Here is a 10,514-nt window from a genome sequence, read left to right as displayed (position 1 = left end):
TTGTGACTGACAGTCATCCTAGTCAAGACTTTTTGATGGACTTAGTTGGATGCCGTTTCGAGGAAAGCTTGAATTCTTATTGGTTGGTGACTACCCTACCCGTGGACTAAAGGGCGGCACTTCTAGACAGTCAGGCCTCCCTCCATTTACAAAATACGAGGGGTTGATCGGAGCTTGACAATCATCACATGGCATCTTCTTACTTCAATGTTACATTTATGCTATTGGCATCCTCTTTTCTCCTAACCCCATTTATGTGTCAGAGGGGCCCATGAATTGACCCCTTCATTGTTTAAAGTCTTTACTGATTGTCTGACAATGTCATCAACTTTACTAGTAGTTAACTCTATACTTCCTTCTTTTTTATTATTTTATATTAAATCAAAGGTAGATGATGAATAAATATTGAATGATAGATAATTAATTTATTTTGTTTTATAATTGACTTGTAGTCATTTGAGATTTTTTAAAAACAACTAAAGAAAGTTTTAATATTATTTATAAGGATCAAATTATTTAATAAAGTTCATTTGATAGGTTTAATTTTATAATAATTATTTTTGGAGTTGATTAAGATCCTTAGCAGCTCCATTGTGCTATTCTTTTTCCATTGAATTAATTTCATTAATCACTGAACGAGAAGTATATTAGAACTCCTAGAAGAAAGTATTAAAAAATAAATAAATATTAATATTTTAATTGTTAATTCACAATTATTTTATACATAACAAATTAATTCTAGAGTTCAAGTTTTGGAGTCACTGATCAATAAACTTTAAAATTTTTAAATGCTTTTAAAAAATCAAAGCTAAGAATTTTGCATTGGAGTCATTCTTTTTTTTTATATTAAATATATTTCTTTATTTTAAATGTTTAAATAAAATCATTCTATCAAATATATTTAATTAGTACCACTTTGTTAAAATAATTTTTTAATGTAACCTAGAAATAAATTTATAATATATTTATAATTAATTAACCTGTGTTATTTCCACGAATTCAAAAAACAAAAGTACAAAATAAAACAGAAGATATGATTTTAATAAATTAGAGGTAACACGAACATCTCTTCTGCTACTGATTGACCATCATATTTGCCACCCTACAATGTGCGTTGCCGCCCTTCAAGTACGCAACACACGAGGGGTTAAGCTGTGCGCCACCCTTTTCATTGCGGCGATATAGACAGACAAAAAAGAAGTCACCGTCACGCACCCCTCTATTACACAGCCTGCTCTTTCCTCTTCTTTTTATATACCCTACTGAATCCGTCACCACCGAGACTCTATCATTCGCATACGTTATAACAGATTTTTTTAATGAATTGCTCTCGTACACTAAAAAGATTAAATTGTTGACATCTTTTTCAAGGTGATCCTTCATTAATACTATCCCTATATCACTTTTAAAAACCCTCATAATTTATTATTCCCTAATCCAGGTCTTTTTTTGCTGCTCAATAACTGCTTGAGATCATAAAAAACGTATGATAATGAACTTCAATATTTCATTTAACTGAAATCAGTCAAAGGATCCTCTAATATAAAATTTTAACAGTTAATAAATCTTCTTGACCTCAATTTAACCAATACAATCTATATCTTATTGTGTCTTATATGGCCTTCTTAATTTAAAATGACATAATATTGGAATGAGGTTAAGTTTTCATAACCAAAGTTTTATTATTATAAAATATTTCTTAACAATTAAAAAACATTGTAAATAACAATTATGTGAATGAAGTTGAATTTTTTGCTCACATGCTTCAAACACAAATATTAAGTTCTATTATTTTTTTTATCACTGTTGAACAGAAGAAATTCGGTTATCTATCAAATCACTTATTGACTGCATTTCAATAATTCACCCTTTTACTGCTTGTAAATGATGAGGGGATCATCTTATCCATCGTTGAGGGATCAAGCATCAGATATAATTCAAGATGGAGTCATAGAGTCAGAGAGAAGGAGAAAAAAATTAAGTGAACCATATAATATATTGTATTATCTACATAGAAAGAGAGTGTGTACATCTGCAGGAATATTTTTCTGTTCTTTGTGTTTTGCTTTCGACGCATACTCCTTTTGAAAATAGACCATCAGCTAACATAATCACATCCATGCTATGCAGTATATTAATGTAAGTACATACACATACATATTTTGATGTTCCCTGATCTCATTTAGAAATTTACCTGCTTTCTAGATCAAGTAATTCAGTGCTCAACATGCTAAGTATTATATTCCTAATATGTACCTACTGATCTCTGTATCTTCATCATGTTGACTTGCTGAAGAAAATTCGACCGTTTTCATTAAAGGAATTATTCAGGTGAAATGAAATTGGTGGTTTGGAATTTTTTTCAAAATTACACTTTTTACTGAATAGTTTTATTCAGTTGGATGATTTGTTAATTGGATAGAAAAATTGAGGCTTCCCTCAATAAATTAAATACTTTGGTAATTGTTGATTCAATTTTTTGACTGGATTCTAGTAAATATTTATTCATTTTTCCATCTTTATCTTGAATGATAATAATAACATCACTATCAAAGAATCTAGTATCTTTTCTACAAATCTCAATTGATGTAACAAAAAATAAAACTGAAAAGGAGAATCTAAACAGAAAAAGTTGTAGATGTTGGATGATGTTTGATGAAAAGAATAAAAATCTATCTACTTCTTTCAATAATAGAGATATTTCTGTGGCTTGGCACTTATATGAGTCTTGGGTGGCAACCATTCTTTCTCATGCATCTTCGGTAACTCAACTTATTTGTGATTGACGAAAGAAATGAGTAGAAAGAATAGGTAGGACAAAGAAAGAAATAACAGACCCTATAGAAAAATTTGATCCTTGGTTTGGCGTATGCTCGTCCAACCATACGTCGTTTTGGCTTTAGCGCAATATGTCGGCAAGATTATCCACGTAACTATCCACCGAAAATCTCTGACACAAAAGCATATAGACTTGCTTCAATATCCCCATGAGCCGAGCAGTCAGCTTGCAGCTTTCAAGATTTCAGACCTTCTGCCAAATACGAGACTCGAGTCGCTTTGTCAAGAAGGCAAACTGTGGCTAAACGGCTGGTAATAGGGACAGAATCAAAATACGATTGTCTGCAGGGGTATACAACTAAAGAAGACCTATTCTACTTTTGATAATAGCAGATTGGATGAAAGCTGCTAAAATGTTACAATGGAGTCAATGTTGTTTTAGGCTGATGTGTCGCGTGTATTTTTTGTCATTTTGTCGTTGACTTAATCGTTGCTGGATCATCCTTATTGACATTTTTCGACTCAATTATTTTTACTGTAAACCATCAACAACTTCCATAGGACCATCTTCCTTTTTTTCTCTTCTTTCCCAAGCCAGAATTAATATCAATTAGTTTACAGTGTAAATAAACTGATGTTTTTCAAGAGAGTGTTAAATTTTCCTTTTCACCATGTAATAATATACTCCTAATGCATTTAACTGGTATTATATCGACAATCCTGACAAATTTTCGTGGAAAATTGTTCATAAGAATCAAAGTTTTTTTTACATAATATACACATGCAGATTATATCTAAAGAATTATTTGAATAAATATAAAAAAAAATTGAATAGAATTTTTTTAGTGGAAAAAATAAAATTCTCTGAAATTTAAGTCAGTTTTCTATTTTATTTTATTTTTTTTAATTCTACTTTCTTTGTCAACTGGTCTGCTTACGTTAATCCAAGTGACAGCATTTCTAAAATACATTTAGCTTTTTAATGATTTACGGCTCATTACTAAGCAATTTTTTCCATCAGTTATCAAGGTCTAAAGTCAAAAGTGACATTTCTGTTGTCAAGAAGCATTTCCTCTTTCCTTTTAATTTTTCTAGAGCATTTCAAAAAACCAGACTCTGAAGAAAAGATTATAGATCTAAGCACATACCCTTGTTCATCAGAATCCGATTTTTTTTTTCACAGAAATAGTCTTTAGAAAATTACTTAAATTTTTCAATTGTCTAGAAGTTCTCCAGTGCCATCATGGAAAATTCAGAAAATAATATAATAAATAAATTAATTGTTTGTCGACTCCAGTGTTGTTAAGATGTTTTAGCACATTGCTATTCATCTGAATCCAACATGATGATAATTTAGCACCAACTATTATGTAAGGTACCAGGTCAACGGGTGGTCTGGTAAATGAGAAGAGAGAATATTTCGGTATTTTGATCTGTACTCAAACATCCTCCTGGACCGGAAGGAATCATTGAATCCAGTATCAAGCCTGTCTGCGTCTACCACTGAGTCGACGCCAACATAATAGAAAAAAGTCTAAAAAAGAAGTAGGAAGTGAGGCTCGTGCTTAGCGTCGAAAAATTTTAATCCAAACTGCAGAATCCCTTCAGGTATATATCCAGGAGTTTTTTATGTCGCCGCTATCTCTCGCAGCATCTTACTTTCTTAAAGCAAAATAATAAGAGTGGACTAGCGATGAATCGAACGAAGCCTGTCCAATAGTTGGCTGGTAATCCCAAGTCGGCTATTCAACTGTTTGCGCCTTGTTTTACTGGTATATTGCATTTAATGAGGTTCCCCTCAATAAGACCCGTCTTTGGTGACGAGATGCTCTCTGGCCTCTCTAATCTCATCCGGTGTACCAAGCGGCATCTCCACAGGACCTAAAAGGTGTCTTTTCTTCGTAGTTCAAGTCGATGGTCATTTACTTATTTTTTCTAACCAAGAGCTAAACAGCTAAATGGTAATAAGAAAGTTTTCCATACCAGATTTTATGGACCTATTGTCCTACCATTTTTTTCGACGATCGTTAGATATATATTTATTTTTAATGATGGCAAAGTGTTAAATCTTGCTAAATAAGACGTGCTTTTTCTTCTTTTGTCTATTAGACTTGCAAATACTCTTATGCATCCTGTGAATTAGTCCAATTATAAGCTGAATTTTAAGATGGATCCATGAATAATATATGCTCATAATTTTGGTTCAGGAATCATCCTTGGAAATTGGTTCAATGCTGATCAAAAAAATGCTAATTATCATTTCAACTCTACATTGATTGACAAATCATTTAATTTCACTTTATAATTATTATATTTACAATTTTTTCTGGATGTCTAGATAATTTTTATCAGTCTGAATTTATTGAATCAATCTAAATGTTTATATTAAAATAGATGAATTATTTAAAAAAAACCAAGGCTTGAGTTAAAATGTTTCTATCCAGCATAATAATAAGGTCTAGATCAACCTCAAATAAAGATGTAAAATCCTCTTGCATTAGAGCTCACGCGTCTTTTATTCTCTTTGGAACTTTAGCACAAGAAGTTGAGGAGAAATGGGGGACAAGCTTTCTCCCCTTCTGTTGTTACCAATCGAAAGGAAAGATCTTGCAAAATTAGGTTGACATTTTTGTTAGGAAGCGCCTGCATTGGAATCATTGGAGCGTGGAGACGACAAGTCGAAATAATCCTGTAGCTATCATACGGTTGAATAGTTCAACACTATAGGATCCTGCGCCTCGCAAAGCCTCGGAATTGAAAATAAGGCCCAATGCATGTCTTCAGCCTCCACAGGGACCCTTCGACAGTCTCGCGTAATGGAGGATAAGCTGTGCCAAAGGACTCTGACTCCAACTTATTTCAATAATATTTTATTCCTTCCGCTCTTCCATCTTACCAATGACATTTGGAAATTCTTTCACCTGTATTCTAACTTTTGAATTTATCACTTTATCTTTCATTCACTCCTTTTCTTCAGATCATTCTTTAAATCACTATAATAATAAATTTTTATTCTTTAAAAAAATAATAATCTTGAATTGAAAGAAATAAAAAGCTTTCCATTACCATCATCATCATCATAAGCACTTCGTAAAATTAAATTCTAAAACATCTTCAGTGGATAATAAAATTTTTTAAACAAAGATTGTTCTTCAGATGAATCAATAAATTGATGCAATTGATCTAGATTAACTTTAGAGCAAAAATTCAGAGCATGAGAACCAAGAAAATTACTTTGTCCATTCTGATGTGATACACCAACCTGTTGCTGTATTAAAAAAAAAGTAATCGATATATTTTACAATGCGGGGGTGCTGTGGGAATTTTGGAGCATATGGCCAGGATACAGATCACACTCATCATCAGGATTCTCGCTCCACTACATTAGCGAGTATATTATTGTATTTTTAATATTTCTGTGTGCACAGGTATAAGGGTTTGCTTCGTGTAGGTATTACGATCTCGTTAAAAGGGGAAAAAGTGAATTACAGAAGTAGTAGCCTGATTCCACCATATGTGAAATTTATAAACTCATGAGAACTCCATTCATTCCTCGTTTAAACGTAATTTAACATGGGAAGTCTGCTAGCTGCACAATTCATTTTTTTTCAATTGATTTATCATCAACAAAATGACACACAGAAATTAATTTTTATTGCCAGCAGTAGTAGAGCTTTTTATTAGTTCATTCTCTAATTATTTAGAATCTGTAAAAAAAAAAATTTATTATTATTATTGATTTAACCTTCAGTAATATAAAAATACTAAACAATTATTGGTGTTGAGAAAATCAAAATAAAAAAATTAGTTTTGTTGAAATTGATATCAGATTTTGAATTAATTATTTCCTTCAATGACTGGTTTAACTAGCAAAGCTACTTTGTGTAACATTGTAGAATCAAATATGACTAACAATTGATATAATTGAATACAAACTAACGTTTTCGACGAATATAATAGATGTGCTGTGCCACGCCATGATTACAGTTGACTCAAACCACTTGTTTCAGAGTTAGTATTCTTCACTGGCTTGATAGTTTTGATACCATTTACCCTTCGAGTGAATGCTTTTTCAGCATGATTTGAAGTCACGATAGATAACGTGACTATGCATGCACCCCTACAAATGTTAGAATTAAGCACTGTGTATTATTAAACATCATGTAGAGTATAAATAATTGATCAACTAGACATCATCCGTGGTGATTTCACACGAGAATTAAAGTGCATGTGTTGATGATATTTGTCACATTAACTAGTCACTTCATGCAATCAATTTTAGAAATTCGTGAATTACTTTGAAATAGTTTTCGATGTTGGAATAAAAATATTTTTAAACTGATTCACGGAAGAGGATCCTAACCTCTTTTAGCTAGATGATTTTTTGATTCTGCATCAAGTATGATACAATCACAGTTCCTTTTACATATTTATATTTTTTTAGGATTGAAAATAACGTCAGAAGTGATGGCATTGAAGTCGAATTTTCACTTCTCCAGAAGTGGTGACAGTTGAAGAATAAAATGTAAATATCCAGTTTAACCTCCTTGAAAAAACCAAGATTCTTTTCTTATGAGTTTCTTTCTTGCGTTGCGACTGACAAAAATTGTAACGGCAACCGGTTAATGTCCGTTAGTCGGCCGGAAGTTTACTGTTATGAAAATGAGAATATACGAATTAATATAAGAGTCGGTTAAATGGTGTGCATATTTAAATCTTATCCTTAAAAGTAAAAGTATAACCAGTCGAAGTAACGAACTTTTTTTAGCTAAGTGGGCGTGCACGCGTCATGTGAGTGACGAGTGGCTGCACTGGCTCGTAGATCAGAAATCAGAGCTGTTCCTCAAGGAATTTCTATAGGACGCTAAAGTAAATCTCTTCTCCAAGAAGAGAGTACCTTGCAAGACATCCATCCTGGGCGGTAACATCCGGCCTCTGGTTACGCATTCACCTATCTTCAATCCTGAGTATCAAGACTGAGTATATATTGAAAAAAAGAGCTGCCTATCATGGGAATTTCTTCCACTAGTCTCTACTCTCATCATCACAAAAAAAATTTGTATTCAATGAAGATATTTTTTCAATCAAATACTCAACTCAATATACTATTTTTTTACGTCAATTGATCAACTCTATGCCTGGGTTATTATAATTTAGTGAAGGTAGGATTTGAAAAATATGCTCACTAGTGAGGACTACCCTTTCGACAACAAAACTTGACTGAAAAAAATTTATCGTTGTTGGAGCAATACCTTGTCCCTTAGATTATTTATTTCATTAAATAGCTGTAGATATCATCTAGATAATTGATTGATGATTTCTAAAATAGTTATCTTAATAATTAATTGTATTTTAATCAAATAAATAATATTCTAATTTCATGATCAAAGATGAGGTTATGAACGTGTGATGTCGCGATGTAGATAGCTATTATAACAATAACAATACTTACAAGATAATTCTTACAACTATAAATTTTTTTTTGTGATTGATTTGATCAATAAAAAACTTGATCTCAAGAGCAAACGGGCTTTAGTTCGAATTTCTTCAGAAAATATTCGTTTATATTTTTTTAAGAAAATAAAAAATATTTTTCTACTAAAGTCATATTTTTTGCCAGTAGATAAAGCCGTATTTGATCAGACAATAGTTAAAAATAATTTTATTTTAAAATATTTAGATAAAATTTAATAAAAAATAATTTGATGCTCAGAACTTTGTATCATCTATTACTTCAAAAAAATTCTAGTAATTTCAAATGATACTAAGTCATGATCCTCCATATTTTTTTATTAAAATTTATCTTAATAATAAAAGTTTAAATGGAGAATAAATACTTAGCTGTTTATTCTTACTGGGAATGTATTAAAAATTTTCAAACTACCCCAAGTGTTCTCAGAACTCTAGAGTAACAAAGAAAGTTCATCCCTCAATCAAAGACCGATTAAAAAAAATGAATAAATAATGTTAAAAGTTAGAGCGTAGTAAAATGGCGACAAGTCATGACATCATCCATAGCCAAAGACTATACGATGTTGGCTTCCCTCGGCTTCTCCATCTCAGAGATTGCTCTCACCCGCACCAGCCACCGTGATTCGTGAATGGTTGGCTCCCTGTAAAAGTACAACAGCCAGTGACGTAACTCGAGCTCACCGTCATTGCTGACAGTGCTGTCAGTCGATCTTTTGTACCGTATCCTCTGCCTCACCCACTCGTCCCAGTGTTCAGCGAAAGCCCGCAGTGTTCCCATTTTTGCCTCCTCCACATCTCGAATTACTAAACTCCAATATAAGTACGTTCTTTCTCTGTTTAACATAACTCTCACCCCCTCTTCTTTCACTTGCGTCTTCACCGGACGATTCGCCTTTTGACGAAGTGCTTCTTTAGTTTGAAACGCACGTTATTCAATACCTTTTACAACAAAGAGCTTCCGGAAGCATACCAGATTTAAGGGCAGGTACCACTCTCTTTTCTCTCTTGTCCTTCGCCTCCTACACGACTTAGCAGAGAGTTGAAAAATTTGTCTAGTTTTTTTCCTCTCAACTCAACTTTTATCTTGAGGGTGAGAACAGAGACAAAAATGGCTGAGTAAAGAGTAAATACGATTAATGGAATTTTAGTCATAAGGTTAATTTTGGGGTTAAGTAAGAAGATCATGCCCCCCTTTGGAATCAAAATCAAGATATTTATTCAATAAACTATGGTTTAATTGATTTAATTTAATTCAATTCAATTTAATTGATTTAATTTAATTCAATTCAATTAATATAAATAACAAAACTTTTGCATAGACAGAAGTAAGTTGCTAAAGATTTTCATAGCCTGGTAAAACTAACCTTAAAAATAAAAACAACAATTGGAGTTTGTGCTTCAAAAATAGCAATGAACAGGTTAGCTACTCTTGATAATTTATAGCATGCCATAAAGTTAAAAGCGTTTATGGAATGACAATAAAAAAAATAATAACACATCATTTGCTTCCCATACAGGAGTTGCCACAATTCATAACAGGCCTAATAAATATAAATAAGGTTAAAGAATCAGAAATAATGTTGATGGATTGCTGAAGACAGAGAATTTTTTAGTTAGAATCAAGAAGAAAAAATGTTTCTACCTCATTGATGACGGTATGAAGGTTAGAGAAATTACTTCCATGTGTCTGTAAGTAATCAGTCATCAAAAAATTTTGAGGAATAAAAGGCTAAAAACTCCTATATCAGTTTTATTGTTTTTGTAAACAAAGTCTACAATAGTAAATATTTCAATTTTAGATCTATTTGAACAATTTAGTACAGCAATATTACTTCCTTTGACAAATAATATTTATCGTTATAAGTAAGAAGGAAACAGACAAAAATACTTTTTCAGTCAAGTCGAGCCAAGTTTCCATCATTTTCAATGTTTACATATAGGATAATCATCTTCTCTCAAAGCAAAAAAAAATGTTGAGAGGATTCCATAACGTCAGAGGCTAATAAAGTTCATTGAAATAAGCTTTATTTTCTATTGTAACATTGGTCAAGGAGAAAAATTATTTTGGTGTTAGAAAACTACCTTAGTGGATGCAATAAACAAGATCCTCTCTAGCCTTTCAAATTTGAATATTTCAGTTTTAGACTACATAGAAAAAGTGTTTTGTTACACGTAGCTTAGGTGGGTAAAAGATTGAGAAAATTTAAATAAAATATATCATTCCAACCTAGCCATTAGTAAATTTGACCTACAACTCATCGCTG

The 10,514-nt window shown here is 32.0% G+C and overlaps 1 long non-coding RNA gene across 1 annotated transcript; it reads left to right on the top strand.

The window, feature by feature from the left end:
- Window positions 1-9,277: 9,277 nt before the first annotated feature.
- Window positions 9,278-9,992, top strand: LOC118067948 (uncharacterized). The gene is made up of 2 exons (XR_004690448.1): window positions 9,278-9,668; window positions 9,768-9,992. It is a non-coding gene; the product is annotated as an uncharacterized lncRNA (long non-coding RNA).
- Window positions 9,993-10,514: the final 522 nt, after the last annotated feature.

This window comes from Chelonus insularis, unplaced genomic scaffold, assembly GCF_013357705.1.
Source record: "Chelonus insularis isolate UGA/USDA-ARS -01 unplaced genomic scaffold, ASM1335770v1 contig_398_pilon, whole genome shotgun sequence".
Lineage (NCBI taxonomy): Eukaryota > Metazoa > Arthropoda > Insecta > Hymenoptera > Braconidae > Chelonus > Chelonus insularis.
Note: the sequence above shows the minus strand (reverse complement) of the source record. Positions and strands in the feature narration are given on the sequence as shown.